Source organism: Bufo bufo (genome assembly GCF_905171765.1).
Source record: "Bufo bufo chromosome 6 unlocalized genomic scaffold, aBufBuf1.1 SUPER_6_unloc_3, whole genome shotgun sequence".
Taxonomy (NCBI): Eukaryota; Metazoa; Chordata; class Amphibia; order Anura; family Bufonidae; genus Bufo; species Bufo bufo.
In genome coordinates, this window is record NW_024400002.1 from 81,538 (window position 1) to 100,945 (window position 19,408).

At 42.9% G+C, this 19,408-nt stretch overlaps 7 non-coding genes and 3 pseudogenes across 7 annotated transcripts; all 10 read left to right on the forward strand.

Annotated features, from left to right (window-relative positions):
* The first annotated feature begins 3,643 nt into the window (after positions 1-3,643).
* On the forward strand, positions 3,644-3,838 carry LOC120982894. The gene has a single exon (XR_005774986.1). It is a non-coding gene; the product is annotated as a U2 spliceosomal RNA (small nuclear RNA).
* Positions 3,839-4,872: 1,034 nt separating this feature from the next.
* On the forward strand, positions 4,873-5,063 carry LOC120982940. The gene has a single exon (XR_005775021.1). It is a non-coding gene; the product is annotated as a U2 spliceosomal RNA (small nuclear RNA).
* A 1,038-nt stretch (positions 5,064-6,101) lies between these two features.
* On the forward strand, positions 6,102-6,292 carry LOC120982942. Its single transcript, XR_005775022.1, has one exon. It is a non-coding gene; the product is annotated as a U2 spliceosomal RNA (small nuclear RNA).
* A 1,034-nt stretch (positions 6,293-7,326) lies between these two features.
* Positions 7,327-7,517, forward strand: LOC120982944. The gene has a single exon (XR_005775024.1). It is a non-coding gene; the product is annotated as a U2 spliceosomal RNA (small nuclear RNA).
* A 1,038-nt stretch (positions 7,518-8,555) lies between these two features.
* Positions 8,556-8,646, forward strand: LOC120982910 (annotated as a pseudogene).
* A 5,409-nt stretch (positions 8,647-14,055) lies between these two features.
* On the forward strand, positions 14,056-14,250 carry LOC120982892. The gene has a single exon (XR_005774984.1). It is a non-coding gene; the product is annotated as a U2 spliceosomal RNA (small nuclear RNA).
* A 1,039-nt stretch (positions 14,251-15,289) lies between these two features.
* Positions 15,290-15,480, forward strand: LOC120982945. Its single transcript, XR_005775025.1, has one exon. It is a non-coding gene; the product is annotated as a U2 spliceosomal RNA (small nuclear RNA).
* Positions 15,481-16,518: 1,038 nt separating this feature from the next.
* LOC120982906 lies at positions 16,519-16,660 on the forward strand (annotated as a pseudogene).
* A 1,246-nt stretch (positions 16,661-17,906) lies between these two features.
* On the forward strand, positions 17,907-18,083 carry LOC120982901 (annotated as a pseudogene).
* Positions 18,084-19,117: 1,034 nt separating this feature from the next.
* LOC120982946 lies at positions 19,118-19,308 on the forward strand. Its single transcript, XR_005775026.1, has one exon. It is a non-coding gene; the product is annotated as a U2 spliceosomal RNA (small nuclear RNA).
* Positions 19,309-19,408: the final 100 nt, after the last annotated feature.

A 19,408-nucleotide genomic window follows, 5' to 3' on the forward strand; every position in this document is an offset into this window, starting at 1 on the left:
TGATGGGAGCGGGGGGTCTGCTGAGCGATGGTAGCTCCTCTCCTGCAGTATCCGAGCGTTCAATAACATCTGGGGCGCTTGGTGGCGAAGAAAGCGGCGGAGAACTCTCTGAGCTTGCTGATGCTGTCTGAACTGTGCCAAGGTAAGACAACAAACTCCCTTTTTAATCTTTTATTATGGCTATTTTAAAAGGCATTTCCCTGAACACCAGAAGCGTGCATTCTAGAATAAGACGAATTGCACTTTTTAACTATCTGTCTATTTTATCAGCTTCGGTGTTTTTTTTACAGGAGTGCTGCATCCCCCACAGTCAGAATTATAGGAAATATAAAAATGACTGGAGACTCGGACCTTCCGTTTGGTCCGGGTCAAACAAGAACAAGTCGGGGGGTGTAGCTATTTTATTTAAGGGAAATGTCTTAATAGATCATATTAACGAGATTTTACCAGGGAGGATTTTATTGGTCAAAGCTTTTATTGATGGTTTTAGATGGCAGTTTTTAAATTTTTATGGTTTTACTGAAAAAAAAGAGAGAGCAGAAATGCTTGAAATTTTACCTCTTTTTATTAATGATTCAGAGCCTTTGATTTTAGCAGGAGATTTTAATTGCATTTTAAGGGGTGAACGCCGGTTCTCCAACGCAGTGAGCAGGAACTATGACAGATCCTCCTCTCTGCTCAAAAACATTGTCATAGATTTCAAGCTCACTGACGTTTTTAAAAAGTGTAACAGCCATTTATCTGAAGAGGCCGGCGTTACCTGGGGCAACGCTACCTGTAAGTCCCGAATCGATTTTATTTTCTGCTCTAATCAAGTACTGCCTTTTAATTGCAAGCTTTTAACCAATATTTTTTCAGATCATAAATTGTTGTCTTTTAAGGTGCAGTTGGGTGGCAATCACCAAAAGAAAAAAACATGGAAACTGAATGTCTCCCTTTTAAAAGACCCCAAAATTTTATCTGATTTTATTGTGTTTTACAAGTACTGCAGGCGGGTAAGGAACCCCAGAAGACCTATTACAGAATGGTGGGAAAGTATGAAGAAGAAGATCAAGACCTTTTTTATTAATAGGGGGAAACTCAAGGCCCAAGAAAAAAAGAAATTTTATGACGATCTAAATACCCGCCTGCAGACACAGTACAAGCTCCGCGATCTGGGCATGGATGTTAAAAAAGAAATTCTTGATATTAAAAAAGAGATTTCACAGTGCCTGGAGCAGAAAAGTAAAGAAATAATGTTTCGCTCTAAAATCCAACATCTTGAGGAGAACGAAACCTGCTCCAGGTACTTTTTTAAAAAAATACAAGAAAAACGTGCCCAGATTGAGGAGCTTGGGGGGGTAAGAAATATAAATGGTATTCTCAAAAAAGTCCATGAATTTTACTCTGAATTATTTAACGAGAAAAAAGTTGATAAACATTTTATGAAGGACTCGCTGAAGGGGATTGAAAATGTTTTAGATGCTGACTCTCAAAGATTTTTATTGCAGGAAATCACCGAGCAAGAGGTTTTAGAGACGGTCAAGAGTTTTAAGAAGGACAAGGTGCCCGGCCCCGATGGTATACCCATTGAGTTTTATATTACCTTTTATGGCATTTTAAAAGAAGATTTATTTTCTCTTTTAAAAGATGTTTTTAGGTCTAAGGCCCTCCCGGGATCCTGGAAAAAAGGTGAGGTCTCCCTTTTATACAAAAAAGGCGACAAGACAGACATAAAAAATTGGAGACCGATCACATTGCTTTGCTGTGACTACAAAATCATGGCAAAGCTATGTGCAAATAGATTAAAGAAAGTCATCCACAAAATAATACACCAAAACCAGGTCTGCGGGGTGCCCGGGAGGAGCATCTGGGACAATATTAACCTTTTAAAAGATGTGATTGATTTTACGAATGAAAGAAACGGGAAAGTTGCCATTTTATCTTTAGATTTTGAAAAGGCTTTCGACCGTGTGTCGTATTTTTACCTTTTTAAAGTTTTAAAGAAAATGGGTATACCAGAGGGGTTTGTATTATCTTTGAGAGCGTTTTATAACCAATGCACTAGCAAGATTTTAGTCAATGGTTTTAAGACTCAGGATGTTGTTTTAAAATCTGGTGTGAAACAGGGGTGTCCCTTGTCCCCACTACTTTTTATTTGCGCCTTGGAGCCTCTTTTAACCATAATAAGGAAGGATAAACAGATACGCGGAGTCCCCCTGCCAGGCGGAGGGGGACTAGAGGCTAAAGTAGTGGGGTACATGGATGATGTCGCTATAATTTGTAGGGACACCCCTGCAATTCAAAAAGCAACTAAACAAGTCGAGTATTTCTGTTCCGCCTCCGGTTTTAAAATAAATTTTAACAAAAGTAGTATTTTAAATGTCGGAGAGATGGTTTTAAGTGATATCAACATTCCTGAGTCTGAATCTATTAAGATTTTAGGTGTCACCTTCAGCGAGTCCAATGATGGCCTCAGGAATTGGGACACGGTTACAGAGAAAATCAATAAGAAATTATGCATGTGGAACCTAAGGAAGCTAACGATGGAGGGAAAGGTTTTAATTATCAAAATGATAGTTTTACCGATTTTATTATATCTCAGCATGGTGTTCCCTCCATCGGACCGTATTTTTAAAAAAATTAACAAGGCCTGTTTTAATTTCTTCTGGGGTTCCAGGATGGACAAGCTGCGGCGAGATACGGTAATGCTTCCTAAAAATAAAGGTGGAAAAGATTTTACAGATATTAAAACGTTTCTTTTAACTAAGTATTTTAGTTACTGTTTTAACGCTCTTTTTAAGGATAATTATTGGTCGTTTTTTATTCGTTATAGCACTGGGTATTTTATGAGGAAGTTTGGGTGGTTTAAAGTGATTTTAAATTCTCCCTACTCTTTTAATTTACCCGCCTCTTATAGGATTTTAGAGAAAATAACGAATAATTTTAATCTTGGCCAAAAGAGTGTGGAGTTTTTAAAAAACAGTAAAATGATTTTAAAGGATATTAATGATAATAAACTGATGGCCCCTATTAAAAATTTTAACGAAGAAAAATGTAAACAGACCTGGAAAAATATTAATGAAAATTATCTTTTTAACGCACAGAAGGACCTGGCCTGGAGCTGCGTACATGAGTGTCTTCCATGCCGGGCATTCCAGCACCGAAGAGGATTGTCAAGCACCGCAGAGTGTCCAAGGGGAGCATGCAGAGAGGAGGAGGACATTTTCCACGTGATGTGGTATTGTTATTTCGCGCGAAAAATATGGATAAAAATGTTCCCCTTGATGAAGAAGATTACTGGACTAAAAGCTTTATCCATGGACGGTGTTTTTTACGGGTGTCTGGAGTGCCCTTCAAGAATCAAAAGGACTATGGCATGGAAGATCACGAATTGCGTCAAAGTAGCTCTATGGTCGGCCCGGAACATTTTAGTTTTTAAAAATGATGTGATTACTGAAGAAAATGTTTTAAAGATGATTTTAGATGGAATGTATAGCTATTATTTAATTGATAAAAAAAGAATGCCTTTTATGTGCCACAAGTGGTTTTTAAGAGAGTGGGCCTCAGTTATATGATTTTATAAAACCTGTAAATTTCATGTCGCCTGTAAAAACGGTTTTATGATTTCTTATGTTAATGTAATTTTGTTATAATTTTAATAAACGATTTTTACCCCTTGGGGTAAATATCAACTTAAAAAAAATCTGTTCTTATCAGTTTAATATCTGATACGTCCCCTATCTGGGGACCATATATTAAATGGATTTTTCGAACAGGGAGATGGAAAAAGAGCTTGCTCTGTCCACTCCACGCATTGACCTGGTATTGCAGTACCTCCAGGACCGGTGCACCCCTTCTAATCCAGTATGAAAAAACAGAATGAAATTGAAATGGATTGCAAGCATCATCCTTCCAGCCAAGCAAGTGGAAAGTTGTGTGTGTCGTGCCTCCTTCAGCTTCTCCTCTGTCTGCCCAGTCAGTGCAGTGTTGCTTTTTGCATATAATACCTGCATCTAGTCTGTCAATCTCCTAATTGCATCAGCTGTCGGTTGTTTCCAGCACCAAGCAACCCATTCAGCCCCAGTGTCGTCACACACACCCTGGATCCAATTAAGACTGATGATTGGTTAATTGGCTTATCACCTGAATGAATTGTTTGGACCTCCCCTCCTCCACGTTTGATTTGGGCCTGTTGTGCACACCTCGGAGGGTTGCTGAGTCGTCTCTGGCAGGCAATTGACCCTTTTTTGTATCAAGTTGGCTGGATGTAACCATTTAGCTTTTGCAGTGCTTCAATAAATGAGTAAAGTTTGCCTGTGTCTCCCTCTTGTGGATCTTTTGAACTGGATTACTTAGTGGCTAAAAAGTAGCCCAGCACTTCCTATGCAGCTGGACCTACCTTGTCTGTTCAATGGACGGAACACTGCGCGTGTCACAAGAGCCTTGTCAGGTCAAGAGGTCAAAGAGGTCAAGTAAGGTCAGCTATTGGATGACATCACAAGGGCCCTGATGGAACACTCAACAATGGTGCCGTGACATCACAATCAACAATGGTTATCCTTTTTTTTTTTTTTTTTTTTTTTTTCCTTTCACTCACTACTATTCCTATCATGCTTTCTGCTTGGCGTGCTTTGGCACCGCACCAGGAATTTCGTGCGAAGAAAAGGCGTGTCCAAAAGTCGCGTGTGGGCGGAGCTATGCAGATAGCAAACACGAAAAGAAGCATGCTGGTGTGACTTCTGTGCGTAGGACGCGCGTGAACGTTTTCCCCGGTTTGTGAGAGAAAGAAGCCTCCCGGACTGTGTATTGGGCTGGGGACAGTAGTCTATTGCCTTCATTAGTGCTCTGCATTGGGGACCATCGGCCTGTACTGCGAACCCTTTTCAGGTTATCGCTTCTCGGCCTTTTGGCTAAGATCAAGTGTAGTATCTGTTCTTATCAGTTTAATATCTGATACGTCCCCTATCTGGGGACCATATATTAAATGGATTTTTCGAACAGGGAGATGGAAAAAGAGCTTGCTCTGTCCACTCCACGCATTGACCTGGTATTGCAGTACCTCCAGGACCGGTGCACCCCTTCTAATCCAGTATGAAAAAACAGAATGAAATTGAAATGGATTGCAAGCATCATCCTTCCAGCCAAGCAAGTGGAAAGTTGTGTGTGTCGTGCCTCCTTCAGCTTCTCCTCTGTCTGCCCAGTCAGTGCAGTGTTGCTTTTTGCATATAATACCTGCATCTAGTCTGTCAATCTCCTAATTGCATCAGCTGTCGGTTGTTTCCAGCACCAAGCAACCCATTCAGCCCCAGTGTCGTCACACACACCCTGGATCCAATTAAGACTGATGATTGGTTAATTGGCTTATCACCTGAATGAATTGTTTGGACCTCCCCTCCTCCACGTTTGATTTGGGCCTGTTGTGCACACCTCGGAGGGTTGCTGAGTCGTCTCTGGCAGGCAATTGACCCTTTTTTGTATCAAGTTGGCTGGATGTAACCATTTAGCTTTTGCAGTGCTTCAATAAATGAGTAAAGTTTGCCTGTGTCTCCCTCTTGTGGATCTTTTGAACTGGATTACTTAGTGGCTAAAAAGTAGCCCAGCACTTCCTATGCAGCTGGACCTACCTTGTCTGTTCAATGGACGGAACACTGCGCGTGTCACAAGAGCCTTGTCAGGTCAAGAGGTCAAAGAGGTCAAGTAAGGTCAGCTATTGGATGACATCACAAGGGCCCTGATGGAACACTCAACAATGGTGCCGTGACATCACAATCAACAATGGTTATCCTTTTTTTTTTTTTTTTTTTTTTTTTTTTTCCTTTCACTCACTACTATTCCTATCATGCTTTCTGCTTGGCGTGCTTTGGCACCGCACCAGGAATTTCGTGCGAAGAAAAGGCGTGTCCAAAAGTCGCGTGTGGGCGGAGCTATGCAGATAGCAAACACGAAAAGAAGCATGCTGGTGTGACTTCTGTGCGTAGGACGCGCGTGAACGTTTTCCCCGGTTTGTGAGAGAAAGAAGCCTCCCGGACTGTGTATTGGGCTGGGGACAGTAGTCTATTGCCTTCATTAGTGCTCTGCATTGGGGACCATCGGCCTGTACTGCGAACCCTTTTCAGGTTATCGCTTCTCGGCCTTTTGGCTAAGATCAAGTGTAGTATCTGTTCTTATCAGTTTAATATCTGATACGTCCCCTATCTGGGGACCATATATTAAATGGATTTTTCGAACAGGGAGATGGAAAAAGAGCTTGCTCTGTCCACTCCACGCATTGACCTGGTATTGCAGTACCTCCAGGACCGGTGCACCCCTTCTAATCCAGTATGAAAAAACAGAATGAAATTGAAATGGATTGCAAGCATCATCCTTCCAGCCAAGCAAGTGGAAAGTTGTGTGTGTCGTGCCTCCTTCAGCTTCTCCTCTGTCTGCCCAGTCAGTGCAGTGTTGCTTTTTGCATATAATACCTGCATCTAGTCTGTCAATCTCCTAATTGCATCAGCTGTCGGTTGTTTCCAGCACCAAGCAACCCATTCAGCCCCAGTGTCGTCACACACACCCTGGATCCAATTAAGACTGATGATTGGTTAATTGGCTTATCACCTGAATGAATTGTTTGGACCTCCCCTCCTCCACGTTTGATTTGGGCCTGTTGTGCACACCTCGGAGGGTTGCTGAGTCGTCTCTGGCAGGCAATTGACCCTTTTTTGTATCAAGTTGGCTGGATGTAACCATTTAGCTTTTGCAGTGCTTCAATAAATGAGTAAAGTTTGCCTGTGTCTCCCTCTTGTGGATCTTTTGAACTGGATTACTTAGTGGCTAAAAAGTAGCCCAGCACTTCCTATGCAGCTGGACCTACCTTGTCTGTTCAATGGACGGAACACTGCGCGTGTCACAAGAGCCTTGTCAGGTCAAGAGGTCAAAGAGGTCAAGTAAGGTCAGCTATTGGATGACATCACAAGGGCCCTGATGGAACACTCAACAATGGTGCCGTGACATCACAATCAACAATGGTTATCCTTTTTTTTTTTTTTTTTTTTTTTTTCCTTTCACTCACTACTATTCCTATCATGCTTTCTGCTTGGCGTGCTTTGGCACCGCACCAGGAATTTCGTGCGAAGAAAAGGCGTGTCCAAAAGTCGCGTGTGGGCGGAGCTATGCAGATAGCAAACACGAAAAGAAGCATGCTGGTGTGACTTCTGTGCGTAGGACGCGCGTGAACGTTTTCCCCGGTTTGTGAGAGAAAGAAGCCTCCCGGACTGTGTATTGGGCTGGGGACAGTAGTCTATTGCCTTCATTAGTGCTCTGCATTGGGGACCATCGGCCTGTACTGCGAACCCTTTTCAGGTTATCGCTTCTCGGCCTTTTGGCTAAGATCAAGTGTAGTATCTGTTCTTATCAGTTTAATATCTGATACGTCCCCTATCTGGGGACCATATATTAAATGGATTTTTCGAACAGGGAGATGGAAAAAGAGCTTGCTCTGTCCACTCCACGCATTGACCTGGTATTGCAGTACCTCCAGGACCGGTGCACCCCTTCTAATCCAGTATGAAAAAACAGAATGAAATTGAAATGGATTGCAAGCATCATCCTTCCAGCCAAGCAAGTGGAAAGTTGTGTGTGTCGTGCCTCCTTCAGCTTCTCCTCTGTCTGCCCAGTCAGTGCAGTGTTGCTTTTTGCATATAATACCTGCATCTAGTCTGTCAATCTCCTAATTGCATCAGCTGTCGGTTGTTTCCAGCACCAAGCAACCCATTCAGCCCCAGTGTCGTCACACACACCCTGGATCCAATTAAGACTGATGATTGGTTAATTGGCTTATCACCTGAATGAATTGTTTGGACCTCCCCTCCTCCACGTTTGATTTGGGCCTGTTGTGCACACCTCGGAGGGTTGCTGAGTCGTCTCTGGCAGGCAATTGACCCTTTTTTGTATCAAGTTGGCTGGATGTAACCATTTAGCTTTTGCAGTGCTTCAATAAATGAGTAAAGTTTGCCTGTGTCTCCCTCTTGTGGATCTTTTGAACTGGATTACTTAGTGGCTAAAAAGTAGCCCAGCACTTCCTATGCAGCTGGACCTACCTTGTCTGTTCAATGGACGGAACACTGCGCGTGTCACAAGAGCCTTGTCAGGTCAAGAGGTCAAAGAGGTCAAGTAAGGTCAGCTATTGGATGACATCACAAGGGCCCTGATGGAACACTCAACAATGGTGCCGTGACATCACAATCAACAATGGTTATCCTTTTTTTTTTTTTTTTTTTTTTTTTTTTTCCTTTCACTCACTACTATTCCTATCATGCTTTCTGCTTGGCGTGCTTTGGCACCGCACCAGGAATTTCGTGCGAAGAAAAGGCGTGTCCAAAAGTCGCGTGTGGGCGGAGCTATGCAGATAGCAAACACGAAAAGAAGCATGCTGGTGTGACTTCTGTGCGTAGGACGCGCGTGAACGTTTTCCCCGGTTTGTGAGAGAAAGAAGCCTCCCGGACTGTGTATTGGGCTGGGGACAGTAGTCTATTGCCTTCATTAGTGCTCTGCATTGGGGACCATCGGCCTGTACTGCGAACCCTTTTCAGGTTATCGCTTCTCGGCCTTTTGGCTAAGATCAAGTGTAGTATCTTCGGTGCTGCACTTGTTTCTGCGTCAGAAGGTAGGACCCGGGTACCCTCTCTCTCGGCCTGGGGGGATCGTTCAGGTTTATAGCCTGGACTTCACCCCCCTGCTGCTATTGGGAGAGAGGCTTAGTCCCGGGGACGTCGAGTTGCGATCCCCCGAACCTCTGTGAGTCCCAGGACTCGCAGGGGAGCATTTTTACTTTGTCCTTAGAGACAAGCGCCTAGTTCCATCTATGGCAGACGACCCGGGAGGAGGAGGTGACGAGGTCGATGGAGGAGGAGGAGGAGTCGGAGGAGCCGGAGGAGTCGGAGGAGCCGGAGGAGTCGGAGGAATCGGAGGAGTCGGAGGAGTCGGAGGAGGCGGAGGAACCGGAAGAGCCGGAGAAATCGATGATGATGGATTTGTTACAGTGGGAAAGAAAAAGAGTGGCGGAGCTTTAAAGAAGAATTCAAAGGATGACGATACCAGAAGGAAGGAGGAGGCTAAGAAAAATGGATCCCGAGGCGGAACAGAAGAATTGAAAGAAAATATACCACGGAAAGAAGAAGATGACGAGCACCAGATCCCGGACTATGCAAAAATCAAAGATACCGTCCGTTTATACGTCTCTGAGGGTAAAAAAGAAAAATATAATTTGTTGTATTTGGTAGAGAAAGTCCTGTATGGCGTGTTTGGCGTGCAGAAACATGAGATCTTGGCCATACAGGACTACCCGAAGAGACGTGTATACGATGTGACCTTTTCCCAAAACGGTATTTTTAAAAGTTTTTTAGCAAAGGTTCCACAATGCATAAATGATGAGAGAATGCGAGGTCTTAAAATTTACGAGCACGAAATTGATGAAACTTTTACTGTTGTCATAAAAATGTATTCGCCATTCGCCAATCTTAATATTATCACTGCATTTTTATCCCAATATTTTAAGAAAATCGTTTCAGTCACGAAAATTTTAAATACCGCCGGGATCTGGACGTCAAAGTGGCTTTTTAAAGTTATTGGTAACCGTGATCCCAATCATCCAGGAGGTCTCATCTTACCCCCAGCACGTTTTAAACTGGGGGACATGGTAGGTGACATGTTTTTTTCTAATATGCCACCTTTCTGCAGGCTTTGTAAGAGGTATGGGCACTACAATAATGACTGTACGAGTACATGCAGGAATTGCGGCAGCACTGAGCATGACACCCGAGAGTGCGCCGCAGGGAAAAGGTGTTATGCGTGTACTCGTACAGGTCACCTCTCACGAGATTGCCCTTTTAGGAAATCCGAGGCACAGCCAGGGCAGCAGAAGCAGCCAGAGAGACAGAAGGAAGCGGAAAAGCATGAACAAGCCAAACCACAGCCCCAAGGAGAGGAGCAGGAACGTATGGATACCACGAGCGGACCCCCCCAGCCTGGGGAGCCGAAGGAAAAACGGAATAAGAGGAAGTCCAGTGATCAGCGGACGAGTAAGCCCCCTCCAGAGATGGAGACTGGGGGTGGATCGAATGATGCTGATCCGCCTGGCCCGCACTCGGTCCCTGGGCACACTCCAGAAGATCCGGGTGGAGCCGCGGCGTCCAAAAAGAGGAGGGACCTAACACCGGTGGCGGGAAGCCAAGGGGGGATGCCAACTGGGGGACCAGTGGCGGATCCCGGAGGCAGCCAACCAGGTCCTTCCTCTCACCTGAGTGGTGACACTGAGTGTACGGTCACTACGGTGCCGGAAACCGTCCTCAGTGGGCCCTCTGCCCCGGAACGGGAGAGGGTTGGCGCTGCGGCTCTGAGACCTGAAGCCGTATATAATAGCCCGGCATGGCAGATGTCAATGGAGTGCATGCTAATGGGAGCGGGGGGTCTGCTGAGCGATGGTAGCTCCTCTCCTGCAGTATCCGAGCGTTCAATAACATCTGGGGCGCTTGGTGGTGAAGAAAGCGGCGGAGAACTCTCTGAGCTTGCTGATGCTGTCTGAACTGTGCCAAGGTAAGACAACAAACTCCCTTTTTAATCTTTTATTATGGCTATTTTAAAAGGCATTTCCCTGAACACCAGAAGCGTGCATTCAAGAACTAGACGAATTGCACTTTTTAACTATCTGTCTATTTTATCAGCTTCGGTGTTCTTTTTACAAGAGTGCTGCATCCCCCACAGTCAGAATTATAGGAAATATAAAAATGACTGGAGACTCGGACCTTCCGTTTGGTCCGGGTCAAACAAGAATAAGTCGGGGGGTGTAGCTATTTTATTTAAGGGAAATGTCTTAATAGATCATATTAACGAGATTTTACCGGGGAGGATTTTATTGGTCAAAGCTTTTATTGATGGTTTTAGATGGCAGTTTTTAAATTTTTATGGTTTTACTGATAAAAAAGAGAGAGCAGAAATGCTTGAAATTTTACCTTTTTTTATCAATGATTCAGAGCCTTTGATTTTAGCAGGAGATTTTAATTGCATTTTAAGGGGTGAACGCCGGTTCTCTAACGCAGTGAGCAGGAACTATGACAGATCCTCCTCTCTGCTCAAAAATATTGTCATAGATTTCAAGCTCACTGACGTTTTTAAAAAGTGCAATAGTCATTTATCTGAAGAGGCCGGCGTCACCTGGGGCAACGCTACCTGTAAGTCCCGAATCGATTTTATTTTCTGCTCTAATCAAGTACTGCCTTTTAACTGTAAGCTTTTAACCAATATATTTTCAGATCACAAATTGTTGTCTTTTAAGGTGCAGTTAGGTGGCAATCACCAAAAGAAAAAAACATGGAAACTGAATGTCTCCCTTTTAAAAGACCCCAAAATTTTATCTGATTTTATTGTGTTTTACAAGTACTGCAGGCGGGTAAGGAACCCCAGAAGACCTATTACAGAATGGTGGGAAAGTATGAAGAAGAAGATCAAGACCTTTTTTATTAATAGGGGGAAACTCAAGGCCAAAGAAAAAAAGAAATTTTATGACGATCTAAATACCCGCCTGCAGACACAGTACAAGCTCCGCGATCTGGGCATGGATGTTAAAAAAGAAATCCTTGACATCAAAAAAGAGATTTCACAGTGCCTGGAGCAGAAAAGTAAAGAAATAATGTTTCGCTCCAAAATTCAACATCTTGAGGAGAACGAAACCTGCTCCAGGTACTTTTTTAAAAAAATACAAGAAAAACGTGCCCAGATTGAGGAGCTTGGGGGGGTAAGAAATATAAATGGTATTCTCAAAAAAGTCCATGAATTTTACTCTGAACTATTTAATGAGAAAAAAATTGATAAATATTTTATGAAGGACTCGCTGAAGGGGATTGAAAATGTTTTAGATGCCGACTCTCAAAGATTTTTATTGCAGGAAATCACCGAGCAAGAAGTTTTAGAGACGGTTAAGAGTTTTAAGATGGACAAGGTGCCCGGCCCCGATGGTATACCCATTGAGTTTTATGTTACCTTTTATGGCATTTTAAAAGAAGATTTACTCTCTCTTTTAAAAGATGTTTTTAGGTCTAAGGCCCTCCCGGGATCCTGGAAAAAAGGTGAGGTCTCCCTTTTATACAAAAAAGGCGACAAAACAGACATAAAAAACTGGAGACCCATCACATTGCTTTGCTGTGACTATAAAATCATGGCAAAGCTATGTGCAAACAGATTAAAAAAAGTCATCCACAAAATAATCCATCAAAACCAGGTCTGCGGGGTGCCCGGGAGGAGCATCTGGGACAATATTAACCTTTTAAAAGATGTGATTGATTTTACGAATGAAAGAAACGGAAAAGTTGCCATTTTATCTTTAGATTTTGAAAAGGCTTTCGACCGAGTGTCGTATTTTTACCTTTTTAAAGTTTTAAAGAAAATGGGTATACCAGAGGGGTTTGTTTTATCTTTGAGAGCGTTTTATAACCAATGTACTAGCAAGATTTTAGTCAATGGTTTTAAGACTCAGGATGTTGTTTTAAAATCTGGCGTGAAACAGGGGTGTCCCCTGTCCCCACTACTTTTTATTTGCGCCTTGGAGCCTCTTTTAACCATAATAAGGAAGGATAAGCAGATACGCGGAGTCCCCCTGCCAGGCGGAGGGGGACTAGAGGCTAAAGTAGTGGGGTACATGGATGATGTCGCCATAATTTGTAGGGACACCCCTGCAATCCAAAAGGCAACCAAGCAAGTTGAATATTTCTGTTCCGCCTCCGGTTTTAAAATAAATTTTAACAAAAGTAGTATTTTAAATGTCGGAGAGATGGTTTTAAGTGATATCAACATTCCTGAGTCTGAGTCTATTAAGATTTTAGGTGTCACCTTCAGCGAGTCCAATGACGGCCTCAGGAATTGGGACACGGTTACAGAGAAGATCAATAAGAAATTATGCATGTGGAACCTAAGGAAGCTAACGATGGAGGGAAAGGTTTTAATTATCAAAATGATAATTTTACCGATTTTATTATATCTTAGCATGGTGTTCCCTCCATCGGACCGTATTCTTAAAAAAATTAATAAGGCCTGTTTTAATTTCTTCTGGGGTTCCAGGATGGACAAGCTGCGGCGAGATACGGTAATGCTTCCAAAAAATAAAGGTGGAAAAGATTTTACAAATATTAAAACGTTTCTTTTAATTAAGTATTTTAGTTACTGTTTTAACACTCTTTTTAAGGATAATTATTGGTCGTTTTTTATTCGTTATAGCACTGGGTATTTTATGAGGAAGTTTGGGTGGTTTAAAGTGATTTTAAATTCTCCCTACTCTTTTAATTTACCTGCCTCTTATAGGATTTTAGAGAAAATAACGAGTAATTTTAATCTTGGCCAAAAGAGTGTGGAGTTTTTAAAAAACAGTAAAATGATTTTAAAAGATATTAATGATAATAAACTGATGGCCCCTATTAAAAATTTTAATGAAGAAAAATGTAAACAGACCTGGAAAAATATTAATGAAAATTATCTTTTTAACGCACAGAAGGACCTGGCCTGGAGCTGCGTACATGAGTGTCTTCCATGCCGGGCATTCCAGCACCGAAGAGGATTATCAAGCACCGCAGAGTGTCCAAGGGGAGCATGCAGAGAGGAGGAGGACATTTTCCACGTGATGTGGCATTGTTATTTCGCGCGAAAAATATGGATAAAAATGTTCCCCTTGATGAAGAAGATTACTGGACTGAAAGCTTTATCTATGGACGGTGTTTTTTATGGGTGTCTGGAGTGCCCTTCAAGAATCAAAAGGACTATGGCATGGAAGATCACAAATTGCGTCAAAGTAGCTCTATGGTCGGCCCGGAACATTTTAGTTTTTAAAAATGATGTGATTACTGAAGAAAATGTTTTAAAGATGATTTTAGATGGAATGTATAGTTATTATTTAATTGATAAAAAAAGAATGCCTTTTATGTGCCACAAATGGTTTTTAAGAGAGTGGGCCTCAGTTATATGATTTTATAAAACCTGTAAATTTTATGTCGCCTGTAAGAACGGTTTTATGATTTCTTATGTTAATGTAATTTTGTTATAATTTTAATAAACGATTTTTACCCCTTGGGGTAAATATCAACTTAAAAAAAATCTGTTCTTATCAGTTTAATATCTGATACGTCCCCTATCTGGGGACCATATATTAAATGGATTTTTCGAACAGGGAGATGGAAAAAGAGCTTGCTCTGTCCACTCCACGCATTGACCTGGTATTGCAGTACCTCCAGGACCGGTGCACCCCTTCTAATCCAGTATGAAAAAACAGAATGAAATTGAAATGGATTGCAAGCATCATCCTTCCAGCCAAGCAAGTGGAAAGTTGTGTGTGTCGTGCCTCCTTCAGCTTCTCCTCTGTCTGCCCAGTCAGTGCAGTGTTGCTTTTTGCATATAATACCTGCATCTAGTCTGTCAATCTCCTAATTGCATCAGCTGTCGGTTGTTTCCAGCACCAAGCAACCCATTCAGCCCCAGTGTCGTCACACACACCCTGGATCCAATTAAGACTGATGATTGGTTAATTGGCTTATCACCTGAATGAATTGTTTGGACCTCCCCTCCTCCACGTTTGATTTGGGCCTGTTGTGCACACCTCGGAGGGTTGCTGAGTCGTCTCTGGCAGGCAATTGACCCTTTTTTGTATCAAGTTGGCTGGATGTAACCATTTAGCTTTTGCAGTGCTTCAATAAATGAGTAAAGTTTGCCTGTGTCTCCCTCTTGTGGATCTTTTGAACTGGATTACTTAGTGGCTAAAAAGTAGCCCAGCACTTCCTATGCAGCTGGACCTACCTTGTCTGTTCAATGGACGGAACACTGCGCGTGTCACAAGAGCCTTGTCAGGTCAAGAGGTCAAAGAGGTCAAGTAAGGTCAGCTATTGGATGACATCACAAGGGCCCTGATGGAACACTCAACAATGGTGCCGTGACATCACAATCAACAATGGTTATCCTTTTTTTTTTTTTTTTTTTTTTTTTTTTTTCCTTTCACTCACTACTATTCCTATCATGCTTTCTGCTTGGCGTGCTTTGGCACCGCACCAGGAATTTCGTGCGAAGAAAAGGCGTGTCCAAAAGTCGCGTGTGGGCGGAGCTATGCAGATAGCAAACACGAAAAGAAGCATGCTGGTGTGACTTCTGTGCGTAGGACGCGCGTGAACGTTTTCCCCGGTTTGTGAGAGAAAGAAGCCTCCCGGACTGTGTATTGGGCTGGGGACAGTAGTCTATTGCCTTCATTAGTGCTCTGCATTGGGGACCATCGGCCTGTACTGCGAACCCTTTTCAGGTTATCGCTTCTCGGCCTTTTGGCTAAGATCAAGTGTAGTATCTGTTCTTATCAGTTTAATATCTGATACGTCCCCTATCTGGGGACCATATATTAAATGGATTTTTCGAACAGGGAGATGGAAAAAGAGCTTGCTCTGTCCACTCCACGCATTGACCTGGTATTGCAGTACCTCCAGGACCGGTGCACCCCTTCTAATCCAGTATGAAAAAACAGAATGAAATTGAAATGGATTGCAAGCATCATCCTTCCAGCCAAGCAAGTGGAAAGTTGTGTGTGTCGTGCCTCCTTCAGCTTCTCCTCTGTCTGCCCAGTCAGTGCAGTGTTGCTTTTTGCATATAATACCTGCATCTAGTCTGTCAATCTCCTAATTGCATCAGCTGTCGGTTGTTTCCAGCACCAAGCAACCCATTCAGCCCCAGTGTCGTCACACACACCCTGGATCCAATTAAGACTGATGATTGGTTAATTGGCTTATCACCTGAATGAATTGTTTGGACCTCCCCTCCTCCACGTTTGATTTGGGCCTGTTGTGCACACCTCGGAGGGTTGCTGAGTCGTCTCTGGCAGGCAATTGACCCTTTTTTGTATCAAGTTGGCTGGATGTAACCATTTAGCTTTTGCAGTGCTTCAATAAATGAGTAAAGTTTGCCTGTGTCTCCCTCTTGTGGATCTTTTGAACTGGATTACTTAGTGGCTAAAAAGTAGCCCAGCACTTCCTATGCAGCTGGACCTACCTTGTCTGTTCAATGGACGGAACACTGCGCGTGTCACAAGAGCCTTGTCAGGTCAAGAGGTCAAAGAGGTCAAGTAAGGTCAGCTATTGGATGACATCACAAGGGCCCTGATGGAACACTCAACAATGGTGCCGTGACATCACAATCAACAATGGTTATCCTTTTTTTTTTTTTTTTTTTTTTTTTTTTTCCTTTCACTCACTACTATTCCTATCATGCTTTCTGCTTGGCGTGCTTTGGCACCGCACCAGGAATTTCGTGCGAAGAAAAGGCGTGTCCAAAAGTCGCGTGTGGGCGGAGCTATGCAGATAGCAAACACGAAAAGAAGCATGCTGGTGTGACTTCTGTGCGTAGGACGCGCGTGAACGTTTTCCCCGGTTTGTGAGAGAAAGAAGCCTCCCGGACTGTGTATTGGGCTGGGGACAGTAGTCTATTGCCTTCATTAGTGCTCTGCATTGGGGACCATCGGCCTGTACTGCGAACCCTTTTCAGGTTATCGCTTCTCGGCCTTTTGGCTAAGATCAAGTGTAGTATCGAGAGGTGCTGCACTGGTCTTGGCCGGAGGTGCCCCGGGTACCCGGACCCTCTGCCTCAGGGAAAGGCTGTGGTTTATAGCCGCAGTTGGACCCTGTGCTGCTATTGGGGGGACGGCTTAGTCCCGGGGCAACGAGGAGCGATCACCCCTGTCACTGCACATAGCTGTAGGGGGCAGTCCTGAGAGATCAGGAAAGGATCGGATTTCTGAGAACCTGTGAGGAGATCTGGCAAAATGGATTTGGCGAAGAAAAGGAACTGTTTACGGTTCCTATGCAAGAAAGAACCTGGAATGGGATGGAGCGAAAGATACGTTTCGTTGATACTGAAGAAGTTTGGAGGCATTGAAAGAAGAGAGATTTTTTGTATGCAGAAAGATTTCAAGAGGAAGATGATTGATGTGACCCTACCATCTGAGGAGAAATGTTTGTCTTTTTTCATGGAGTGGAAGGACGTTTATGTTTCGTACCCCGAGGTAGAGGTTTTCATTTCATGTTTTGGAGCGTCAAGAAAGTTGGTTGTAGGAATGGAAGACCCGTTTGTGGAGATGGAAGAAGTGAAAGAATATCTGGAAAGTAAGGGACTGATTGTAATGTTTGACAAGGATTATTTGAACGCTATTGGTATATGGAATGGTAAGAGAAGGTTTCGAGTTTGGGCAAAACAAGGAGAGTTTGGTTTTTTGGAAGGAAGAATAAGTATAGATGGAAGAAAAGGTTTCTGTTATTGGGAAAATGGAAGGAAAGAATGTGTAGAGGAAGAAGCTACAAGAAAAGAAGAACAAATGGAAGAAGAAAGTGAAAGAAAGGTAAAACGAACAGAAGGAGAAGATAATGGATTTGAAGTAAGGAATAGCCAAGGGAATAGTAGAAAAGTGACTGTTGGTGATAGTTTTGAAAACAAAGTGATTGTAGGTAGTAATTTTGAGAAGAAAGTGACTGGTTGTGATAGCTTTGAAAAGAAAAGTATGAAAGAAAAGAAAATAGAAGATGTCAAAGAAAAAGAAATGTCTAGAAAAGATTATGCAGAAATAGAACAGTCAATTTGGTGTCCTGTAAGACGAAGTTATAGTATGGTTGTCAAGAAAGAAGAATTAGGAGAAGATGAGAAGAAAAGAGTTAAAATGAAGGATACTATAGATAATTTGTGAAGATAGGAAAGAATAGATTTGCTTGTTATAATAGTGAGGGAATTTATGTTATGTTTGTCTTTATTTTATGTAAAAATTATTATTATTTTTTCAAAAAATTGGAAATTACAAATAAAAAGAAAAAAATTGTTGATTATCGGATGATGAAGCGCAAAATATAATTTGATATGAATTCAAATATACTGCGTCTTCTGACGCTATCAACTAAATAAAAAAAAAAAAATCTGTTCTTATCAGTTTAATATCTGATACGTCCCCTATCTGGGGACCATATATTAAATGGATTTTTCGAACAGGGAGATGGAAAAAGAGCTTGCTCTGTCCACTCCACGCATTGACCTGGTATTGCAGTACCTCCAGGACCGGTGCACCCCTTCTAATCCAGTATGAAAAAACAGAATGAAATTGAAATGGATTGCAAGCATCATCCTTCCAGCCAAGCAAGTGGAAAGTTGTGTGTGTCGTGCCTCCTTCAGCTTCTCCTCTGTCTGCCCAGTCAGTGCAGTGTTGCTTTTTGCATATAATACCTGCATCTAGTCTGTCAATCTCCTAATTGCATCAGCTGTCGGTTGTTTCCAGCACCAAGCAACCCATTCAGCCCCAGTGTCGTCACACACACCCTGGATCCAATTAAGACTGATGATTGGTTAATTGGCTTATCACCTGAATGAATTGTTTGGACCTCCCCTCCTCCACGTTTGATTTGGGCCTGTTGTGCACACCTCGGAGGGTTGCTGAGTCGTCTCTGGCAGGCAATTGACCCTTTTTTGTATCAAGTTGGCTGGATGTAACCATTTAGCTTTTGCAGTGCTTCAATAAATGAGTAAAGTTTGCCTGTGTCTCCCTCTTGTGGATCTTTTGAACTGGATTACTTAGTGGCTAAAAAGTAGCCCAGCACTTCCTATGCAGCTGGACCTACCTTGTCTGTTCAATGGACGGAACACTGCGCGTGTCACAAGAGCCTTGTCAGGTCAAGAGGTCAAAGAGGTCAAGTAAGGTCAGCTATTGGATGACATCACAAGGGCCCTGATGGAACACTCAACAATGGTGCCGTGACATCACAATCAACAATGGTTATCCTTTTTTTTTTTTTTTTTTTTTTTTTCCTTTCACTCACTACTATTCCTATCATGCTTTCTGCTTGGCGTGCTTTGGCACCGCACCAGGAATTTCGTGCGAAGAAAAGGCGTGTCCAAAAGTCGCGTGTGGGCGGAGCTATGCAGATAGCAAACACGAAAAGAAGCATGCTGGTGTGACTTCTGTGCGTAGGACGCGCGTGAACGTTTTCCCCGGTTTGTGAGAGAAAGAAGCCTCCCGGACTGTGTATTGGGCTGGGGACAGTAGTCTATTGCCTTCATTAGTGCTCTGCATTGGGGACCATCGGCCTGTACTGCGAACCCTTTTCAGGTTATCGCTTCTCGGCCTTTTGGCTAAGATCAAGTGTAGTATCTGTTCTTATCAGTTTAATATCTGATACGTCCCCTATCTGGGGACCATATATTAAATGGATTTTTCGAACAGGGAGATGGAAAAAGAGCTTGCTCTGTCCACTCCACGCATTGACCTGGTATTGCAGTACCTCCAGGACCGGTGCACCCCTTCTAATCCAGTATGAAAAAACAGAATGAAATTGAAATGGATTGCAAGCATCATCCTTCCAGCCAAGCAAGTGGAAAGTTGTGTGTGTCGTGCCTCCTTCAG